Source organism: Hemitrygon akajei, chromosome 8 (genome assembly GCF_048418815.1).
Source record: "Hemitrygon akajei chromosome 8, sHemAka1.3, whole genome shotgun sequence".
Taxonomy (NCBI): Eukaryota; Metazoa; Chordata; class Chondrichthyes; order Myliobatiformes; family Dasyatidae; genus Hemitrygon; species Hemitrygon akajei.
The window spans coordinates 88,296,775-88,321,292 of NC_133131.1; the positions used below are offsets into that span (position 1 = coordinate 88,296,775).

The 24,518-nt window shown below is 40.0% G+C and overlaps 1 long non-coding RNA gene across 1 annotated transcript; it reads right to left on the reverse strand.

Moving 5' to 3' along the window:
• Window positions 1-6,431: 6,431 nt before the first annotated feature.
• On the reverse strand, window positions 6,432-24,039 carry LOC140731443 (uncharacterized). Its single transcript, XR_012099827.1, has 3 exons — window positions 23,925-24,039; window positions 7,129-7,243; window positions 6,432-6,576 (listed from the first exon to the last, which is right to left on the reverse strand). It is a non-coding gene; the product is annotated as an uncharacterized lncRNA (long non-coding RNA).
• Between the last annotated feature and the right edge of the window lie 479 nt (window positions 24,040-24,518).

Sequence of the window (24,518 nt, forward strand, 5' to 3'; positions counted from 1 at the left end):
ATATTAAACTTTTGCCCAATGGGTTTATACAAAGAAACAAATCCACAACATTTTTCTCAGGTATCTCAGGGAAGTTTGATATTAAAGGGTTAATAAAATGTCTAATTTGAAGATATCTGAAGAAATGAGTATTAGGTAGGTTAAACTTTGCCAACAGTTGTTCAAAAGTTGCAAAACAATTATTATATTCTGATCTTTATATGGAATGCTCATTAATTCATTATGTGCTGGAGTTTTCCATATAACCATATAACAATTACATCAATGAAAAGATCATCAAAGCACCTAATGCCCTTTCTGTACCAGTCATGAAATGTTAAGTCTCACAGAGAAGGTCGAAAAAGATAGTTGTGTAAAATAGGACTAGAAAGCCAGAAACCGTGAAGGCCATTATATTTTCTGAACTGAGCCCATATTCTCAAAGTATGTCTAATAAGAGGATTAACAATTAGTCTAGGCAAATGACAAGGAAGTGCAGACCCAAGAAGTGCAGAAATGGAAAAATCCTTACTAGAGTTCAATTCCATTGCCACCCATTTTGGGCAGTCAAGCTGATTATGAAAGGAAGACCAAAAAGTAAGACAATGAATATTGGCTGCCCAATAATATAAATGAAAATTGGGCAAGGCCATACCACCTTCCCTTGTAGGTTTTTGAAGGTAAACTTTATTAAGTCTGGAACTTTTGCCATTCCATAGATAGGATGAAATAATAGAATCTAAAGAATAAAAAAAGCTTTAGCAAATAAAAATTGGTAAAGATTGAAATAAGTATGAAAATGTAAGAAGGATATACATTTTAACAACATTAATTCGACCTACCAGAGACATGGTCAGGGGTGACCACTGTGCCAAACTCGGTTTTGTAGAATTTAAAAGATTAGTAAAATTTGCTCGAAAAAAGTTTCTTGAAGTTCCTTGTTACTGTAATGCCAAGGTAAGTAAGCTTATTATTTACTACTTTGAAAGGGAGGTCATGAAATTCTAATATTTGCATTTCTCTATTAATTGGAAAAAGTTCGCTCTTATGTAAATTAAGTTTGTATCCGGAAAGCTGGCTAAATTTATTAAGAAGTAAAAATATTGGGGATAATGAAGTAGTCGTATTTGATACAAAAAGTAAAAGATCATCGGCATAAAGAGAAACGTTATGCTCAACACCCCCCCTCCAAATCCCCGTCAATTCAGTACAGCTACGAAACGCAATCACCAGTGGCTCTATGGCCAGATCAAAAAGTAAGGGACTTAAGGGGCACCCTTGTCATGTGCCACATTTAAGACTAAAGGGCTAGGATTGCTGAGAGTTAGTCAAAACAGAAGCAGTGGGACATGAATATAGCAATTTAATCCATGTAATAAAACTTTGGCCAAAATCAAATTTTTCGAAAACCACAAAAAGATAATTCCACTCCACACGATCAAACGCTTTCTTCGCATCAAGAGAAATGACACATACAGGAATCCCAATTGAGGATGAATATAAGATATTAAATAGACACCATATATTAAAAAAAGAAGGTGATTTTTAATAAAACCAGTTTGATCTTCAGAAATAATTGATGGTATAATGTTCTTAAATCTAAGAGCCAAAAATTTAGCCAAAATTTTAACATCGACATTTAACAAAGAAATCGGCCTATACGAAGAGCACTCTGTTGGATCTTTAAAAGAATCAGATAAAACTGAGAATAATTGAGGTGAAAGCAGTGAGGAAAACGATTTATAAAATTGTGCAGAAAACCCATCAGGTCCGGGACTTCAGTGCAGAAATAGGTGAAGATATTTCCTCTAGTGATAATGGCTCATTGAGTTTTGCTTTAAGATCAGAAGAAAGTGAAGGAATATTTAAACTATTTAAGAAATGCTCAACGGAAATACCATCATTTAAAGATTCAGAGGTATAGAGTTGAGAATAATAATTCTTGAATGTGTCATTAATTTCAAAATGTTTCAAAGTGATGTTCCCATTTCCCATTCGAATTTTTGTAATTTGTTGTTTAGCTTTAGAGCATCTTAATTGGTTGACTAAAAATTTACCGGATTTATCACCATGAAAATAAAACTGGTTCTTACTTTTGAGAAGTTGGCTTTCAACTGGTTGAGTGGAAGTAAGGTCAAATTTTGTTCGAAGTTCCACTCGCTTCTTGTACAGTTCTGGATTTTTGGTCTGGGTATATAGTTAATCTGTTCCTTTAATCTGACTGATCAAATATAATCACTCTAAACAGGTCTTTCTTTTCAGATTCACAGTATATGAAATTATTTGACCCCTCATATCTGCTTTCATGGCATCCCAGAAAACCTGGGATGAGATTTCAGATGACATATTAGTATTTAAAGAAAAGTTAACTGGTCTTTCATAAATTTTACAAAATCATTATCTGACAACAAGGTCAGATTAAAACGCCAATGATTATTCATTTGAGGGAAACCAGGAAAAATTATAGACAGGGTAACTGGGGCATGATTCAAAATCAATATACTCTGATAATCACAACAGTGAACAGATGAAATCAGGAGGTTAACAATTTTAAAAATAATCAATTCTAGTAAAAATATGATGGAAAGTGAAAAAAATAATAATCTCTCTCACTTGGATGGAAAAAATGCCACAGGTCAGAGATACCATGGTTAGAAAGGAAGGACTGAATTGATAAAGCAGATTTACTTGGTAGTCTAGGGACAGAGGACGATCAATCCAAAACTGGATCTAATCATCAATTAAAATCATCACCCAATATAAGAGAATATGAACTCAGGTCAGGCAATAAAGAGAAAAAAATGATCAAAAAACTCCACATCATCCGAATTGGGAGTGTACAGGTTAGCCAAGACTATCCTCGTATTATACAATTTCCCAGAGGCAATAATAAAATGACCATTTGTATCAGATACTTTGTTGTGAAGTTCAAAGGGAATGTTTTGACTAATAAGGATTGAGACCCCCCTGGCTTTAGCCAGAAAGGTAGAATGGAAGTGCTGTCCAACCCACCTTGACATGAGACGAGAATTATCAGAACTACAAATATGTGTTTCTTGCAAAAAAGCAATTGCAGCTTTAAGCTGCTTTAGATGTGAAAACTCCTTCTTTCTTTTAACAGGATGATTCAATCCCTTAACATTCCAGCTTATAAAATTCAGCAGACTAACCATTATCATTTAAAAAAGCATAGAGGGTAATAGGCATAAACAAAATCAAACTTGCAGACAACAGCTTTGGGGCAGAAGTATAAAACAAGAGAATAAGGACAAAAATATATCCTGAATAACAAAAAATAACTAAAGGTTTTATAAACGCTATTGGCAATAGAGATCCCTCCCCCCCTCAAATCCCACGACAAGAAATCTACTAAAAACAGCAGCAAGCTCTTCAGAAAAATAACCACCCCAAAAACCAACTTCCAGTTTCTTAAGCGCAAACACGAGGAAATCTGCAGATGCTGGAAATTCAAACAACACACACAAAATGCTGGTGGAACACAGCAGGCCAGGCAGCATCTTTTCCTTTCAGTTAGTCCTGACGAAGGGTCTTGGCCCGAAACGTCGACAGTGCTTCTCCTTATAGATGCTGCCTGGCCTTTTGTGTTCCACCAGCATTTTGTGTGTGTTGTTCCAGTTTCTTAACATCATCATAAGCTCCGTTTAGGTAACAATTAAAAAACCAGAAAACTTATGCACTACGAATTAAGATTATACAAGAAAAGAAAAATGATTCCACAAAAAGTATTAGACTTAACTCAAAGTAATAATCCATTGTAACCTACCTGTGAAAAACTATGAAAAAAATTCATTGACTTAAAAAAGAGTGATCAAGAAAAAAAAACAGTGGAAAAAAAAGTACTTATGTGCCATTTTAATTATCAGAACAAGTTTGAGTAAATCGAAGTGACTGGGAGACTTTCAATAAATTTCTGAGCTTCTGTAACCAAATTAAACCATTTTTGTCTCCGAGTTATTTGGATATGAGCTGGAAAACGCAGAGAATGCCTGAATCCGCGATTATAAAACGCTTTCATAGCTCCTTTATACTTTGCGTGAAGGCTCAGAACTTGGGGAGCGTAATCCTCAACAATACGAATAGAATGACCTGTGTAATCCAACTTTCCTCTCTGACATGCTTCCATAATCAAAAGGTTTTTCACCTTGTAATGATGAAAACACAGAATTACTGGACATGGCCTGTGGCCCAACTCCAGCTTAGGCGCGAAGGTGCGGTGATCTCTGTCTAATTCAGGTGGGGTCGGAAGGTCTTTCCCAAAAATCTCATAGAGTACAGTACAAAAAAATTCAATGGGAGATCCACGTTCAATAGCCTCTGCCAAGCCAAGGATTCGTAGATTATGACATCTGCTCCGACTTTCCAGGTCAGTAACTTTGGAGGTTAACTTGCTGTTATGTTCTTTCAAGCTGGAACAAACAGCCTCCAATTCATGAGAACAACATTGTAAATCATTGGTAGCGAACTCAAGATGAGAAAGACATTTGGCATGAGCCTCCACTTTGGAATGAATTTGATCCAATTTAGACTCCAGTGACTGAAAGAAGGCTTAAGTTCAGACTTAAGTTCAGATAATATATATCTTGTCGATGCTGTTCCAAGATGGAGATGATCTCAGCAGAGGAACTAGTCACAGATACTTCTTTTTTCCCCGATTTGGTGAGGTTTGAAGCCATTATAAGACAGGCGTATACGGAGGCAGGAAGGAGAATAAAAAAAATTAATAATCTGGAGTTAAGAAAAAGGGGTGAAAAAGTGCGGAGATAAGAAATAAAACAAAGTGATAGTTTTAAGTGACTAAACCATCACCTTCTTGACCAGAAGTGTCATCTCCATTTGTTAAATGCTTTAATTTTCTCATAGGATGCAGACCCTATCACCAAGGTCACTATCTGTTATCTCTCCGTAATCACCCATGAACTGAGAGGGTTGCTCGGCCATTTTAAAGTTTACCATAGGTAAATTGGGCTGAGACAAGAGCTCTAGGTTTCTTTTCCACCCAAAAAAAGCTTGATATTCACCTAACCATTAGTCCAGAATTATGAAATTGATTGAACTTAAATTGTCCATTGCCAATTTGTGATTTGAACTCCAGACTATTTACACAGAAGCACAGTCACTCTTTTATTATGCTCTTAAACCAGGAAGGATATAAAATAAAAAATTCCAATTGCACATTGGTGGCAGGGGTGTTGATTTCAACAAACTTTCATACTCAATCCCAATTAGATCTATGGCGTGAATTTGGGACATAACTGGGGTTCAGAAAGTTTCATTCGAGGAGTTGAAACAAGGTAGAACATGCTCTGGACTCCACAGGAGTAAAAACATAAAACCCTATGTTGATGATTCCATGCTTCTGATAAAATGGGACATTAATTTTGCATTGAATCTGAAAATTTTAAGTATCATGTCTGTAAAGCCACAAATCAAGGAGGAACTCAAAAACCTTAATACATTCAGTATTTTTGCATTTACATAAATTTTCCTGGGGAACAACAGCTAGTCTCTTGGTGAAACAGTTGTATCAAAGCAAGTTCAGATAGATTTTCTGCCATAGAAACTATGGTCTCAAGTAGATAGGAGCAAACACAAACTGCACCAAAGTGGGAGTAAGACTCTTTCAAGACCTTCAGGAAAAGCCACCAAGACATAAACAATAGTATAAAATATATTGGTAGATCTTGTGTGGCTTTGGTTCTGTTTAAATTGGAGTTATCTTAACAGGGCACTAAACACTCTAGGCAGTGCAGTTGGAGGATAAAAAACCAAAATTTTATAGGTTGCATTATTTCTAATGAATTAATGGAATGGTGACAGGCAGCCACGAGGCAAAATAAGGTTCAAATCATAATTTAAAGAAAGAATAGTAGAAATATATTAAAAGATGTAAATGTCTTAAAATCATTCATGTCTATTTCATTGAAAGTAGTGTTGCAGATTTTGCATCTGCAATAATAATGGAGTTATCAGCATCCTTCACTTTTAAAATGCAGATTTAACTGCTTCTGAAACCGTACAACCACAGTTCAAAATAGAAAGTAGCTATTTGTTTTCCAAATTGTCCTGATCCTCCTGAATTTATGCTGTGGCACTTTTCAGGATTGATGAACTCACAAGAAAAGTTGAAGTTTGTCCATTCTAGTTTGATGCAATTTTTAAAAGAAGCAACATCTCAGTAACTGCCAGACAAGTTCTCTGGCCTTGAAAATTATCCCATATATGCTTAGGATATTATTTCCTCAGATTTTTGTAATAGTTGTTGGACATATAAAAAATTAAAAGTTCACCCTTTTGCCTGACTCTTTGCAATGGGTTGGGTTAATCATTCCCAACAATTCGAGTGTCCAGGAGATGTGATAATAAGTGCACAAACAGAAGAAAGTAATTTAAGCCTATTTTATTAACAGAAAGCACAAATAAACTACCCAAATCACAAAGAATACTGCAAGTCACAAAGAAGTCTGGGCTCATGATTCCTTCACCTTTTAGTTTTTGCTGTCGGAGGAACTCTGAATGCTGACTCACTCTTGAAAGCATCCCTGGGTCCTAGGCACCGATCGCGATGTCTGGCCTTAACTGAAGTCCAAAGAAAATCTCAAAAAGCAGGTCAATATATACACAGGTTTCACAAGTGCAGTCATTGAAAGATAGACAAACTTTATGATCTTTTATTCTCATTCCTTCATGTATGGACGCACAATATATTCCTCAGGCTTTCAAATTATATTAAAGTTTGCACATATAAGCGATGAGCCTGAATCCAGACAAACGTTTGCATTTTAGTATGGCTATTCATTATTTCATTCACTCATATCCAGACATGTCTGGGCACATACATTCCTTGTGCTTTCAAAGTACATTAATGTTTACAATTAATTAATAAGCCCAAGTTAAGAAAGAATGTGGCTAAGAATCCAACTATCAACAAGCATCCTACAGACATTAACAGTATTGGCATGATGTGAGTTTCAGAAATAGTTAAGTTGTCATTGACCTGACAGACATTCATTCAATATTTTACAAAATCTAATATTTATGCTATGCTCTTAATATACTATTTAATCTCACTTCTTTTTTTCTACTCAGTACATGCTTTGATGTTGAGTGAATATTACAGCTGACACTTACCAGTGAAGGCTGCATGCTTCAGACTTTGATCTGAAAGCTGAAGTAGATGCAAAGTGGCTTCCATTGTTCACATAGGTCACTGATCCTTGATGAGAATTTGCATTGGAATAACGTTCTACTTAAATCAAATACAAATAGAAACATTTATATGAATTCAGTAGGTGTTGCTACTGGTTCATTGGTACTACAAGATTTAGGCTATTATCAATGAGAATGACTTTTAGACTTGGTCTCAGGTATTTCTATATGTGCGTGTAGTCAAAATAAGTAACAGAAATTTTAAATTTGTGAAGAAGGTGAGTATAAATATACTCAGTATACACAGCTGAGTATAAATATTTATGCATTACATTATTGCCATGAAATTTGCTGTTTTCTGGCAGCAGTAGATTGCAATACATAATAATAAGCATTATAAATCACAATAAGAAGTATCAATGCATATAAACATTAAATTCTGTAAGTAGTGCAAAAAAGAGTGGGGAAAATATTAAGGCAGTGTTTATGGGCTCATTGTCCATTCAGAAATCTGATGGCAGAGGGGAAGAAGCTGATCCTGAAAAACACTGGATGTGTGACTTCAGGCTCCTATACCTGCTCCTTGATGGTAGCAATGAGAAGAGTGCATGTCCTGGGTGATGGGGGATCATTAATGATTGATGTTGCCGTTTTGGTTCATTGCCTTTTGAAGGTCTCCTGGATGCTAAGAAGGCTAGTGCCCATGATGGAGCTGGCTGAGTTTACATCTTTCTGCAGCCTTTTCTGATCCTGTGCAGTGGTCCCTCTATACCAGATGGTGATCCAACCAGTTATAATGCTTTCCACAGTTCATCTGTAGAAATTTGCGAATGTCTTTGGTGGCATACCAATTCTCTTCAAATTCCTAATGAAAATAGCCACTGTCGTGCCTTCTTTTTAATTGCATCAATATATTGGACCCAGGATTGATCCACAGAGATGTGGACACCCAGGAACTTGAAACTACTTACTCTTTCCACTTCTGAGTTCTTGATGAGGGATGGTGTGTGCTTCCTTGATTTCCCCTTCCTGAAGTCCACAATCGATTCCTTGCTCTCATTGAGGTTGAATGTAAGATTGTTGTTGCAACACCACTGATACAGTTGATCTATCTTGCTTCTGTTCTCCTCCCTACAATTCTGCCATAGTTTTGTCATCAGCAAATTTATAGATGGCATTTGAGCTGTGTTTAAACACACAGTTTGTGGGTGTAGAGAGAGAAAAAGCAATGGATTGAGCATATATCCTTGTGGTGCAATAGAGCTTATTGTCTGCAAAGAGGAGCTATTACTTCCAATCCACATAGACTGTTGTCTCCCCATGAGGCAATCAACGATCAGATGCAGAGAGAGGTACAAAGGCCCAGGTTTTTGGAGTTTGCTGATTAGAGCTGACGGTATATTTCACCATGTAGTTCAATTTATTATGTGATTAATTAGCAAAATATTACAGAAGTTTCAATCATTCAGATGGATGTTTTCCAGCATCAAACAGCTAGAGCCAAATTTATGCTTTACCCAGTTGAATGACTATCTGTACAATTATCAATAAATAATATTAATGGTCTATATTTTTCTTTTCAATGAAAAACTCACTAGTACACGTTACTTCGCATTCTTTTTTCATTATTTTGTACTCCTATGAAACACAATCGTGCTAGGAAGTGGATCCGGAAGGATTAAACCTAAATTACATTTCCAAAGTGAAGGTAAAGGCAGTTTAGGTGCTGCCAAAGCACTAGACAATATTGCTGGCAATGTACTTACACAGTGCCTTTGAAGTATACCACTCTACTAGAGAATTAGGTTTTGATACCAAGAAGCATGGAAGGACAAGATGTCAATATATATGGACTTTCAATAAAATGAACAAAACCTCAATTTGATATAAGATTTTGCTGCTGAATGATGTCTCCTGTAGAGGGAACCGCTGGGAATATTTTGCTGGCTATCAGATAGCTACTCTTCCAACCACTGTCAAAGTATAATAGCTTTACACTGTAATTTATGCTCTCATCTGCTTTGTGCATCTCAGATTTTATGAAAAGTGTATGAGTAACGGGAAATGACAGCAAATATAATTTAAAGTAGACAGGTTATCTGTAAAGGCTGAAATGTTATTCATTATGGTCAATTTTTTAAGGAACTTTGGTTGCTAACAGAAAGCATTTGCGAAAGCTGGTTAAATTATTTCCCACGGGCAGGAGACAGGAGTTTCTTCCACATTGAAATATTTCTTTGATTAACAGAAATGCCATGTGTTGGTTTGGTAATGTGAATGGCAGATTGCGAATTTAAATGTGTCACAATTTCCTTCTTAAATTTTTCCCCATTGACTACACCTCCTTCCTCTCACTCATCACTTTCCAAATCTTGAAGACATGCCATTAGTATTTAAATTAGATCCCCTTGTTCTTGATTCCAAGATTAGCATTTTTCTCCCATTTTGAATGCTGCCATTTTCCCCTACTATATTGATACAATTGTCCCTTACCTTCTAAACTCTTGAAAATATAGCTCTGGTGTGTAGAGTTCCAAAGTCAAGAGGTTATGTTGCAACTTTATAAAACTCTGGTTGGTCCACATCTGGGGTATTACAGACAACTCTGGTTACCACACCATAGGAAGGATGTCGAGGCTTTGGAGAGGGTGCAGAAGAGGTTTACCAGGATAGCGCCTGGTTTGGAGAGCATGTGCTATCAAGAGATGCTGGACAAACTTGGATTGTTCTCTTTGGAATGGTAGAAGCTGAGGAAAGAGCTAAAAGAGGTTTATAAGATTGTGAGAGATATAGATAGAGTAGACAGGGAGTATCTTTTACTCAGGGTAGGAATATCTAATACTAGAGGGCATGCATTGAAGGTGAGAGGGGGTAACTTCAAAAAGGATGTGAGGGATAAATTTTTTACTCAGAGAACTGTGGATGTCTGGAATGTGTTGCCTGGTATGGTGGAAGAGGCAAATCCATTAGAGGCTTTTAAGAGATGTTGAATAGGCACATGAATATGAGAAAGTAGAGGGGTGTGGACATTGTGTCGGTAGGAGGGATTTGTTTTTTTTTGGTTTTTCGTCATTTAATTTTTAGCTTGTTGAGCACAACATTGTGGGCTGAAGAACCTGTTCCTGTGCTCTATTGTTCCATGTTCTATGTCCTAATCTTGTCTGATCATTTTACATTTGGAATCCAGGTTTTATTCAGGTGAAATTGGTTGAAACCCATCACACTATCATATAATTTACTGACCCTGTTGCGTTCTTTTGTTTCTTTTACTAACCAGCCGGCATTGTATTGGCAACACCACCATGCAATAGACTGAGTGAAAAGTTTATATTCAGAAGGATACTAACACATGACACATAAAATCTAACTTCAGAATGATCCAAACTAAATGATGAGTCACTTCCTGCTTTCAAAATAATTTAGCACACACTCTGCTATTTTATGGCCATTCCAGAATTTTTAATCATATGCACCACAATGGTAAATTAGTTACATTCAATAGAATTGGGATACTGAAATATTAATAACACATGCAGAGCATTTTCTATGTGGCCTTCCTCAGCGATGTTACACAAAAGAGTTTCCAGCATCTCTCAATTAGTATTAGGTGTAGTTCATTTCAGCAATTGAAATTCATAATTTAACAACTGTGGGAAATGTGAGCAATTTTTAAGTATCCATCTTAAGGAAAATAATATACTAAATTTACAGATGAGTAAATGAAATATTTGCTCAGTTTTCTGTTTTTTTTAAGTCAATTTAAATACATTCACAATTTTAGTGATGAATTAGCTAATTAGTAACTTAAATGGTATGATGGCTATGATTCTTTTCATCAGTAAAGCTTATTAACTTTTGCTCAGTCAAGTGAAATACTCGTTCATTTTCAGAATATACAGTAAAGGTGGGATTTTCTAGGATCACAAATTAATAGATAGGACCCGTGTAAAGCCAAGGATGCATTGCACACAGTTTTATTGGATACTAATGCTCCTGTGATTTTCCAAGGAAAATATAGAGCATAAAACTAAGAAAAGGATAAAATAAAGCACAAAGCATAAGGATAAAGTTGAATGGGTCAGCAGTGACAGATAAGCACATAAGGGAAGAGAAGACTGGGTGAAGTAGCTAGGTGTGAGGAATGCTGGGCTAAAGCTAAGAGGAACAGAATGCTGGCACGGATATAATACATAGTGACCCTCCTTCAAGAATGACGCAGTTTAACAACTAGTTGTACTGAATTGGAGAGTAGAGCTACACTCCTGTTGCTGATTTCTTCAACAGTACTTGGTTTCCATAGCAAACTTCTTCGTTAGCAGAGAATGCAATGTTCCTTTGGCCCCTACTGGCCTAAAGCAATACACCCATTGAAGAATCATTGAACTGGGGAAGACTTTAGTGTGATCTTCTGCTACTTTTTTTTTAACATTTCTTTTTACAATGTAGGAAGCATTATGTTTCTGGGTAATTTGTCCTGGCCTCTGTATTATTCAGTCTTGTAGTTCAATGGTTGTTTTACCACTGTTGCAATCCAAGGCCACCTTCCCAACTGGCTCTTACATAAAATGAACAGGAAGGGGGAAGCTGGCAGTAGATCTGTTAAAGCAGGGGAAGAAAAGAAGTGGAATTCAAAAGGAATACTAATTGCTAGAATATAGGCTCCTATCGAAGCCTGCAAGTAATGGTTTATAAATAAAATTTGGAAAACTTCATGAAAGAAGTTTGAACATACTTCATATTTGAAGTACGTTAGGGAGCAGAATGGCAGAACCATGTCACCCACATAGGACTGGAGAGTCTATTTCACTACATTTATCCCCTCAGCTTAATTGGCATGAAAGTTAATTCACAAGTCTTCAACTGTTATATTTGTTCCTGTAACATAACAAGTTGTTAAATAAATGTCTCCTATCTACTGCTGTCTGTTCCTTGAAAATGTGCAAGTAAAGAAAATGAAAGAAAATTTGGGAGGGATGGGCTGCAAGAAATCCTGGCTGGAAACTCAGGGGTGACTCTTCAGGCTTCCATTTTAATTCAGTTCTACTTTGATCTCTATGCCTTTGGCCTCACACATTGTTCCAGCAATGCCCAATGTAAGCCCAAAGGAAAACACCACATCTTTTGTAAAGCAATGATACAACTGCAAAAGTTATTATTAATAATTTCAGGTCAACATTCTCCTTCTGTTCTCTTTTCATAAATACGGCTGAACAGTTCCATTTCAATTTGTTTTTGTTTTCTTCTGACCTTATTTTTGAAACTGTTATCGTGATAGCTTTAGTCTCACCTATTTCAGACCATGAAACTATAAGATAATTATGGGTAAGAACAGGAGTCGTTCAATCGGTTCCACAAGCCAAATGTGTAACCCCATGGGATCATGGCTGATTTGACATTCTATCTATCTTCCTGCCACTATCCTATTTCATTTCTTCTATATCCCCAGTCCCCTTACTGATTAGAAATCAATACATTTCAGCAGTCCTATGCCCAAGAGCCCTCCACCCCCACAGTTCTCTTTGACAAAGAATACTAAGACTCACAATACTCTGCAAGAAGAAATTCTTCTGTATTTCAGTCTTAAATAGGAACCCTCTTATTCTGAGAGCATATTTCCAGTCTAGCCTCCTAAGTATTAAATATACTTCAATAAGATCACCTCTCCTTTTAATTCTGCTTTTTGTTGAATATCAGCAAGAGCATCAATAATTAATTTTGGATTGGAACATCTTAGCTAATGGGCATTTCATTGCCCCTGCAGGAAGTGAATCATCTTGAAACAGTGCCCATATATACAGCTAAGACTTTCTCTTTTATTATGTAAATCAGGAATCAAAGAATGTGAATTGCAGAGTTCCCTCAGTGAAAGATGAAAGCAATGTAAATGCTGTGAAAGTTTGCTTCAGGGTTCAATGACTATTAATACATGCTGTAACACATACGAAGAATGATTTACTTTTTTGCTTCCTGTAAGATTTATTTGGGAAGGTGTAGTTTTTTTTCGTCCCCTTTCCGGCTTTTTTTTCTTTTCAAAATGAAAAACATATATGTTTAAAGCATATTTTAAATTTATCTGTTTTATTCTATGAAATAACATTACCAGTAAGTACCACACCAGCATACAACATACAACAACTGTAAGCTTCGTCATAGGTACAAGCCTCAGCAGTGTCCAAAACGTCTTCGGGAAGTGGTACCTTAGGAAGGTTATGTCCATCATTAAAGATCCCCACCACCCAGGACATGTCCTCTACTAGCAGAATTTCAGTGGGGTATCTTTCTTTCAGTAAAGGAAATGGCAGTGGTATGAGCGAGGAGTTGGCCAAAGTAAATCGGAAGCAGATGCTGGCAGGGATGACAGCAGAGCAGCAATGGCGTGTGTTTTTGGGTAAAATGAGAAAGGAAAAATGCAGGGTAGATGTATTCCATGATGAAAAAATACTCAAATGGGAAAATAGTACAACCGTGACTGACAAGGAGTGTCAAAGCTAAAGTAAAAACGAAAGAGAGGGCATACATCAGAACAAAAATTAGCAGGGAGATAGAAGAATGGGTAGATTTTAAAAACCTGCTGAGAGCAACTAAAAAAATCATTAGGAGGGAAAGGATGAAATATGAAAGGAAGCTAGCAAGCAATATCAAAGTGGATAGGAAAAGCTTTTTCAAGTATGTAAAAAATAAAACAGAGTTGAGAGTGGATAGAGGACTGCTAGATATGGAGTACTTGGTGACACAGGACAAGATAGGACAAAGCTGGCATGGTTTCCTTAAGGGAAAATCTTGCCTGACGAACTTGTTGGAATTCTTTGAGAAGATTACAAGTAGGGTAGATAAAGGGGATGTAGTGGATGTTGTATATTTGGACTTTCAGAAGGCCTTTGACAAGATGCCACACATGAGGCCGCTTACCAAGTTAAGAGCCCATGGCATTACAGGAAAGTTACTGGAATGATTAGAGCATTGGCTGATTGGCAGGAGGCAGACAGTGGGAATGAAAAGATCCATGTCTGGTTGGCTGCCAGTGACCAGTGGTGTTCCACAGGAGTAAGTGTTTGGACCATTTCTTTTTATGCTGTATATCAATGATTTAGATGATGGAATAGATGGCTTTGTTGCCAAGTTTGCAGATGATATGAAGATTGGTGGAAGGGCAGGTAGTGTTGAGGAAAAAGGTAGGCTACAGAAGGACTTGATTAGGATATATGTCCCTCAATGTATGTCATCTCCATTAACACTTATGTTATGAATATAGGAGGTATGATTGTATGTTCACAGGTAAGACAATAGCTGGTCTTGATTGAATCATAGACATACTGTGGTAGAAATATAAATAGGAGGATGAGGGAGGAAACTTTAGCATGAGAGGAAATCATACAATCTAATGAACAGGTGCAAGCTCCAATCAGGCAACATTGGCGACTCTGATTGAATCCATGTCACTAGAGTGGTGAGACAGAAGCTCTGCTGCTTGCACCGTTAAGCCACTCTCCTGAAAATATTGGGAATAAAGAGGGTAATTTCAAACTGCAAGCTGATATTGATATATGGACTGATGAAATTTAGTCCTGCAAAGTGTGAAGTGATGCATTTTGGAAGCCTGAATAAAACAAGAACATACACAGTAAGTGGTAGAGTCCCATGAGAATTGAGACACAGTGCAACCTTGGTGTACAAATCCAAGGAAGGTACCATCAGAGGTTGATGAGGTGGTGTAGTGAAGATACTCGGACAAGATATAAAATACTTGTTCTAAATGGAATTACTGTAGATGGACAATAAGATTCAATGGACATAGTGGGCCAAAGTGCCCACTTCAGTGCTGTATGATGCTATGACTCCATTAGCCAGGCTGTAGAGGAAAATAGTAGGGAGGTATTGTACAACATATAAAACTTTGGTTGGAACACTGCTGAAGTGCTGTCTACAGTCCTGGTCATTACACCACAGGAAGGCTGTAATTGAACTTGAGAAGATGCCAATGAGATGTGGGCTTGGGATAAAATGTTTTGGTTATAAAGAAAGACTGGACTGTCTCTGTTTTCCTTACACTGAAGGAGACTGAGGGAGGACCTAATAGTGGTGTACAAAATTATGAGAGGCATAGATAGGGCAGATAGCAGGAAATATTTCCCCACAGCTGAGATGTATAAAACCAGGGGTATTGCTCTAAAGCAAGAGATAGGAAGGTTAGAGGGATTTGAGGACATTTTTCACCCAGCAAATATCTATTATATGGAATGTACTGGTTGAATGCACTGTGTTGGAAGAAGTTTTACAACATCTAAGAAGTATCTAAACTTGGTACATGTTGAGAAACACGGTAAAACAGCGGTTAATGTAATGCTATTACAGTGCCAGCGACCCAGGTCGATTCCTGTTGCTGTCTGTAAGGAGGTTGTACATTCTCCCCGTAATCGTGTGGGTTTCCTCTGGGTGCTCCAGTTTCCTTTCACTGAAGATGTACGGATTAGTAGGTTAATTGGTCGTTAGGGTATAAATGAGCAGTGTGGGATTGTTGGGCCTGTAGGGCCTGTTACCATACAGTATATCTAAAATAAAAATAGAGACTTGAATACCCAAGGATTAGAAAGCTATGGACTAGGTGCTGGTAAATGAGATTCATAGAGACGGGTATTCAATGACCTGTTTCTGTGCTGTCTGATTCCATTAATCTATGACACTCTGAGATGGCTCCTCCCACAGTGTATCACTGTTTCAGTGTTACACCGCAGTGTTAACTTGCATTATGTATCCAGTTGATAATGTTACCTGATTCAGGGTTATGTATTCAGTTTGGGAGGTGGAAGTACTCCCATGGAGCATCAGCTGTCAAACTGGACACAGTCAAAATGGGCAGTAATTCAATAGAATAAAAGTGCAATACGTTGCTCGTTGATGTCAGTGGGGTCTATTTACATTCATAGAAGTGGTGGGCTGCTTGAGCCAAAAAGGCATCCCAGCAGAACAGGGTTGATATCTCTGTACTTAAACCTGGCAGGATTCTAGTCTAGATGGTTTCATGGTCCATTACCCATCTGGCTATTGGACCACCTGCCATCTATTTCGCTGCACATAATCCCCTATCTGTTCCATTTGATTTCCTCAAATAACTATTGGATCTCATCTGCACTTGTTGTGTCCAAGTCACCTGTGTATCCATCACCATCAGACATTTCATATTTGATCAACATTAATCAAATACTTACATATGCTTATTAAAATATATCTTACCATGCTCTCTTTGATTCATATTGACAATCTCTGCACTTGCCTGGCATATACTAGCAAAAGCACAAAGTATCTTCCAATTTTTCTCTCATCGTTCACTCTTTGCTGTGCTAGCCCAGATAGTGGGCAATCACAGTCGGCACCACCATGGAAGGTAATGCAATCGAATTTGGAAAGCAAAAAGCAGTCCAGATGTTAGAAATGGCAATAATGTGAAAATGCTTGCCCATGTTGAATATTTTATTAAAGCTGAATCTGACCCTGTTCTCACACAATTACCACATTCCACTATTGGAATTCCTGGGTGTCACTATCCCAGAGGACCTGTCCCGGATCCATCATATAAATATACTGTGAAGAAAGCACAAGAGTGCCTCTACTTCCTCAGGAGACTGTGGAGATTTGGCATGTCATTGGAAACCTTGGCAAACTTCTATAGATGTGCGGCGGAAAGTGTGCTGACTGGCTGCGTTACAACCTAGCATGGGAACACCAATGCCTTTGAGTGGAAAATCTACAAAAGGTAGTGGATTAGGCCCGGTACATCATGGGTGAAACCTTCCCAATGACTGAAATGTTTTCTGTAGAAAAGCAGCATCCATATTCAAAGATCCTTATCACCCAGGTCAAGCACTTTTCTTATTGCTGCTATCAGGTAGAAGGTACAGGTGCCTCAGGACTCACACCACCAGGATTAGAACAGTTACTACCCCCTCAACCACCAGGCTCTTGAACAAAAGGGGATAGCTGCACTCATTTTAAGGATGCTGTTATATTGTTATTTCCTGTTCATTATTTATTGCTATTTAATTACATCTGCATTTGCACAGTTTGTTTACAGTTAGTTACTCTTCTATAGATTGTTTAAGTATGCCCACAGAAAAAGAATCTCCAGGTTGTATGTGGTGACGTGTATGTACTCTGAAAATAAATTTTACTTTGAACTTTGGAGAATTGCTAGTTATTTTACTATGAACACAAATTACAGTGCCTCTGCTGATAGGTGGCATTCCTTTTTAAGGCTAGTTTCTGTAAAGATGTTTCTTTAGGCTGGCTGATGACGATATAAATCTTGGCTGTGAACATCAGCAGTCTAATTAGTTATTGAGGTTTGGCAGTCGAGTTTATTGCTTTCTGCACGTACTGGTCATACGGAGACGTGTAGTCTGCTGCAGAGTCCCAATGCAGTTTGCACACATACAATAACTTCTGAACACTGCTCGTATTCAATTCAACCAAATAAGATACGGAAACAATTGGAAAGTGTATTCGGAAGAGCACTTCGTGTGAAATCTCAGCTTTTCAACAGGTGACTGTACGCATTTCTTTGAGATGGGGTAGAGGACATTTCTGTAAGGTCATGATATGGTTGATCACAGTAGATGGAGCTTGCTAAGATAAACATTCCAATCTGTGAGAAGAGACATTTGAGACTCTTCATTTCATCCAACATCCTGTCAGCATATAAAGGGACCTTTAGCAAAGGGGGAAAGTTACATGGAACTATCCTGTTAAAAATGCAGCAAAGTAGGACACATATAAAGAGCCAGTCGTGCAGACAAAAATAAATGGACAGAACAGGGAAGAGAAAAAGAGAAAAAGTCAAGTTGCAGTTTCAAAAACATCACTAATCTGCATGCTGTTGATGAAAAATCTGGTAATGATGAGAGTGACATAGGACTGGGTAGCCTTACAATGTGAAAAATAACAAGCAATATGGCTTACAGCAGAAGTGAATGGCAAATTAGTTAAAATGGAATTGGACTTTGGCTTGCTTGGTTCAGTCATTCCACAAAACGAGCTTGAACAGCATTTCAAAGCTGCTAGACTGAAGGCCGCAGATGTCCAACGAAGAACTTATACTGGAGAAAAGAAAATTCCTGTGGGATTGACATATGTAGCAGTGAAATACAACAACCAGTGAACCACATTGGGCTTGCATGTGCTAAAAACAAGGGAGCTAGCATTCTGTGGGCATGATTGACTGAAACATCTACAACTTGTTTGGGGAATCATCCACCATTTGCATGCCACATCCCCTGTATTATTATCATTGAAAGTGAATTAAGAAAAGTACTGGATGATGCCACAGCAGTGTCCATGGATGGCTTTGGAAAACAAAAACACAGCAAGGGTAAAATAGTGTTAAATGAAAATGCCAACTCATGTCTTGCAAAGCCCGTCTGACTCCTTATACCAGGGGTGTCAAACTCATTTTAGGTCACGGGCCGGATTGAGCAAAATGCTGCTTCATGCGGGCCGGATCAGTCGGACGTGTGCGAACGCAGCTTTTGTTGCCTCTGTTTTTTCAGCCTGCTCTCATGTGTCTCAGTCTCTGCTATAACTACAAAGTGTTTCACTTTACAAATTCCGTTTCTTATGAACAAGACTGCCGAATAAACACTAAAAACCCTGAAAACCTGGTACCTGAATAAACTCAGCATTAGCTATATCATACGCCATAGGCGCTTCGATTACTGGGGCCAGCTTTAATAGTAATTAGATATTATCTTGCGGGCCAAAGATAATTCCACCATGGGCCGGATTTGGCCCGCGGGCCTTGAGTTTGACATATATGCCTTATACTATCCGTGATAAAGTAGCCAGTGAGCTAGATCACATGGAGACTGAAGGAATTTTTCCAATGTCGAGTGGAGCCCATGGCAAAACCAGTGGTTCCAGTAGCCAGGAAAAATGGGTCTGTAGGAATCTGTGGTGTTTATATGGTTACCATCAACCCAGTACTGACTTAAAGAGGATCAATACCTTTACCCAGGATAGAGGATATCTTTGCAAACCTTTCTGGAGATGTTGACTTTAGGAGAGCACGGAGCGACCACTCTCCACTGAACATCGATGGCTTCTCCGTAGAGATCGTAAAGAACACCAAATTTCTTGGTGTTCACCTGGCGGAGAATCTCACCTGGTCCCTCAACACCAGCTCCATAGCCAGAAGTGTTTCTACTTTCTGCGAAGGCTGAGAAAAGTCCATCTCCCACTCCCCCCCATCCTCACCACATTCTACAGGGGATGTATTGAGAGCATTCTGAGCAGCTGTATCACTGCCTGGTTTGGAAATTGCACCATCTGGGATCGTAAGACCCTGCAGCGGATAGTGAGGTCAGCTGAAGGGATCATTGGGATCTCTCTTCCCGCCATTACAGACATGTACACCACACATGTACGTCCACTGTGAGGGCAGTAGGGACGTCCATTCTGGGGTGCACTAACATCACGGCGTTTGCTAAGGCTTCTTTCGTTTTAATGAAAGCGGCGGCAGACTCCTCGTCCCAGGTAATGTCCTTGCCCGGACCCGACATCAGGGCGAACAGGGGGCGCATGATTCGGGCAGCTGAAGGGAGGAAGCGGTGGTAGAAATTTACCATACCCACGAATTCCTGAAGGCCTTTGATTGTGGTGGACTGCGTCTACCTTAGCGGGCAGAGGGGTTGCCCCGTCTGTAGTGATCCTGTGGCCCAGGAAGTCGAACTGGCATTTGGCCGGGTTGATTGTTAGACCGTACTCACTCAGTCGGGCGTAGAGTTGACGGAGATGGGACAGATGCTCCTGACGATTGCTGCTGGCTATGAGGATGTCATCCAAATAGATGAAAGCGAAGTCCAGGTCGCGTCCCACTGTGTCCATTAACTGCTGAAACGTCTGTGCGGCATTCTTTAGGCCGAACGGCATGCGGAGGAACCCAAAAAGGCCGAAAGGGGTGATGAGAGCCGTTTTGGGGATGTCGTCAGGATGCATTGGGGTTTGATGGCATCCCTGGACGAGGTCTACCTTGGAGAAGATCCGTGCGCCATGCAGGTTTGCTACAAAGTCCTGAATGTGTGGCACAGGGTAGCGGTCCGGTGTTGTAGCCTCGTTCAGCCTGCGGTAGTCGCAGCATGGTCTCCAGCCCCCTGTTGCTTTGGGCACCATGTGCAGGGGGGAGGCCCAGGGGCTGTTGGACTGCCGGATGATCCCCAATTCCTCCATCCTCTTGAACTCCTCCTTCGCCAGTCGGAGCTTGTCCGGAAGAAGCCTTCGAGCACAGGCGTGGAGGGGTGGTCCCTGTGTCGGGATGTGGTGCGGTACGCCATGTCTGGGCATGGCTGCCGTGAACTGCAGTGCCAGAACCGATGGGAAATCTGCCAGGACTCTGGTGAAGTCATTGTCGGACAGCGTGATGGAGTCTAGGTGTGGGGCTGGCAACTGGGCTTCACCCAGGGAGAACGTTTGAAAGGTCTCGGCGTGGCCCAGTCTCTGCCTCGGCAGGTCGACCAGTAGGCTGTGAGACCGCAAAAAATCTGCGCCCAGGAGCGGTTGGGCTACGGCGGCCAGTGTGAAGTCCCATGTGAACTGGCTGAAGCCGAACTGCAGCTGCACCGTACGGGTGCCGTAGGTCCTTACTGTGTTGCCATTCGCGGCCCTCAGGATGGGACCCGGTGCCCTGTTGCGGGTGTCATAACTCGTATGAGGTAAGACGCTGATCTCGGCTCAGGTGTCGACCAAAAAACAGCATCCCGACCGCTTGTCCCACACATACAGGAGGCTAACCCGATGGTCAGCCGCCGTAGTCATCAGCAGCGGCTGGCCCTGGCGTTTCCTGGGAACTTGTAGGGCGGGCTACAGCGGCGGGCTTCTGCGCCCCACCGCTGGTGGTAGAAGCACCATTGTTTGTTGGTTTTGTTGGTCTCCTCACCCCTGCCTCTGGGGTTAGCGGGCTCTATGGCCAGGCCTGGTCTGGTTTGCTGCTGGGAGCCTGGCCTGGTGATCTGTGCGACGGACGCCCCACACTCCTTCTTGGCTTTCCACAGCATATCTGCCCAGGCCACCACCTTCTGGGGGTCGCTGAAATCCACGTCAGACAACAGCAGGCGTATGTCCTTGGGCAGCTGCTCCAGGAATGCCTGCTCAAACATGAGGCAGGGCTTGTGTTCTCCGGCCAGGGACAGTATCTTGTTCATCAAAGCCGATAGCAGTCTGTCTCCCAAACCATTCAGGTGCAGTAAGCGGGCAGCTCGCTCGCGCCGTAGGAGTCCGAAAGTCCTTATGAACAGGGCTTTGAATTCCATGTATTTGCCGTCCACTGGGGGCGACTGTATGAACTCCTCAACCTGGCCCGCTGTTTCCTGGTCGAGGGAGCTCACCACGTAGTAGTAACGTGTGGCATCCGAGGTTATCTGCCAAACATGGAATTGGGCTTCTGCTTGCTGGAACCATAGGTGAGGTCGCAGCGTCCAGAAGCTTGGCTGTTTTAATGAAACTGCATGAACAGATGCGGCATCGTTCATCTTCGGCCCAAATATCGTTTGGGCCGTCGGGGTCACCAATTGTAGCGGTGTGCTACACGCAGCGCTGAAATAATGACACGTAGTCGATGAACTGCGGTTACAAAAGAGATTTTATTCGAACTTCGCAGCCTCGCTTTAAAGCTTTCCTGATCTCACCCTCCCCGGGCGCGGATGCTGTAGGGGGCACGTATTCACAGTCCTGTCCCGCGCGCGGATGCTGTAGGGGGCACGATTTCACAGTCCTGTCCCGTGCGCAGGCTTTTCCCCTTGCTGTTGAAGCAGACTTGGCGCCCTTTTGGGACTGGCCTTTATGCGCTGGCTATTTGTGAGCCGGTTCGAGTGCGCTAGGAAGTGGGTCGCCACAATGTCATATTTTATGAGTGATAGAAGTGAATGTCCTATAGCCTTTGCATCACTTTCCCCCTACCACTGCAGAGGAAAATTATGCACAGATTGACAGAGAAGCCTTGAGCCTCATTTGAGGTGTAAAATGTTTCAATCAGTACTGGTTTGGTAGAGAGTTTACCCTCGCTGCTGACAATCAATCACTCCTTGTCATTTTCCACTAACAGCAGCAGCACAAATGCAGAAATGAGCTCTGTTTCTTGGAGGATGTAATTACAAGACCAAATTCAAGAGGATGACTAATCATGGAAATGCTGATGGATTGTCCTGTTTATCCTTGGAAAAGGAAATACCTGAAAATTTTACAAAAGAGGACACTCCTCTTGACGTATTCTCCTTAATGCAAATCAAAAGTTTCAGTATAATGCAGAAACATTCCAAAGGGAAACCAGATAACTGTTTCAGGTCTACATGGGCACCCAAAATGGCTGGAATGTGCAGCAGAAATCCCAGTTCCCCCATTTTTACCCATGCCAGGGTGAACTTGCCCTTGACAGAGGTTGGCTTCTGTGGGGATTGAAATTATTGTATCATCCAAGTTGAGAGCTTCAATGTTGGAGGAGCTACATGCCAGTCATAGTCAAAATGAAAGGGTTGGCTCAAAGTTTTGTCTAGTGGGCTGAGGTAGATCGGCAGATCAAGCAACTTGCCATTCACTGTTCAAGATGCGAACACATCCAGAAGATGCCAAGATCAGTGTTTCTCCATCCCTGGAAATGGCCTGCATTGCCCTTACAGAAGATTCATGCCAATTTTTCCAGACCATTCATAAGCACTACATCCTCACACCCTGTGGATGTGCTGAGAAGCTTCGTCTCAAGACAGGAGTTCTAGAACTGAGGGAGGGAGTGCAGGAAAGATAGGCTGGACAGATGTTCAAAAGCATTTTCCCATGGGTGTCTATGACTAGAGGTTTCAGCTTTAAGGTGAAGCGTAAAAAGTTAGAGGGGAACTGAGGGAGAATTTTGCTTGTTCTAATATATTTATAAAAACAGAAAATATAGGAGTAGTATTTAATCATTTCAGGTAACCATCTCTTCTTTTTCCATCACCGCATATGTGGCTATAACTTTCTCTTTCTATTTGTTTCCCCATCACTCCCATATCCCTTGTAATTTTTAGGCAATTATTACTGTGACAACTTTAGTATTCACCTATCATCGACATTCTTCCTATAATTTCTACTCCCCCCACCTGTAAATTTCTAACAAGCTTCTTTTTAAATCACTTTTTCAGTAATGACAAAGGGGCATTCACCTGAGAAGTCGACTCTGTCCCTTCCCACTTCTCAACTGATGCTGTTTGTTCACTAAATGTTTCAAACATTTTCTGGGTTTCATTCATGTTTCCATTATCTGCAGTTCTTTGCTCCACTTTCAATCTCATATATTGTCTACCTCAGGCTTTCTTTAGTCCATTCAGTGCTGAGCATCTCTCTGAGTTGTGGTTGTCACCTCTGCAATGACCTGATTAGTGTTTGATTTTGCTTTAAAGATAAATATTGATCAGAAGACCAGTCTTTCCCTAAAATCAGTTAGTACCTGCCATTGCCAAGTGTGTTAGTCAGTAACTTTAAGATTAGAAAAACTCAGAAAATAATCCCTGGACCAATAACTTGACATATTTGCTGCATGAAGTATTTCTGTATAAGGAAAGTATAGACTCGAAAAGGCTACAGAATTTATAGAAAATAACCTCAAGAAAAATACACCAACAATGATGATTTTATGTCATCAGAATGAAAATGTAGAGTAGGAGCTTGTAGTGTTGTTTACTAGATACTAGGTCTAAACAGATGTGAAGGACTCAAATAATTGAATACCGATTCAAACTGGATTAACAAAAAATAAAATGTGTTACCTTTTGTTTGGACTTCTGCACAGCATGTAGAAGCTATGCATCTGAAGAATTGGAAGAGCCTGGATAATCGGTAGCCCACTGAAAGGAGCAGAGGAACCCAAGATTATTTGATTCAGACAATGGATTATGACAGAAAGCGGATTCCAACCGGGGACTGAGCTGCTTTAATGTTTGCACTAATTGCGAAATCTGCTGGCAGGCTATAAAATGCACATTTTGTCCCACTGGAATTCAATAAACACACAGATGTGACCCTCCTCAATTAGTTGTGTTTGGAAACTAAAGGAAGAGTGTAGACCACCCATGACAAAATGAAAGCTTTGAAATAAGTAATCTTACATCCACCATCTCACACATCAAGGGTAAAGTCAACAAAACCACAGTCAAATACTAAACATGCCGTGACTGCTCGACAGCAAGAACAGGCTTTCAGTCCTTGTTGAATGTTATTTAAATTTATAAGTTATATTGTTATTCTTTATTCTGGCCATGCCTAACAGAAAGTAAAATAAATAACTCCTGTCTGTTGGGGCAACCAATGAAAAGCAATTCATTTCTGGAACTATTACAATATGTGATTTTCATTAAGCAAGA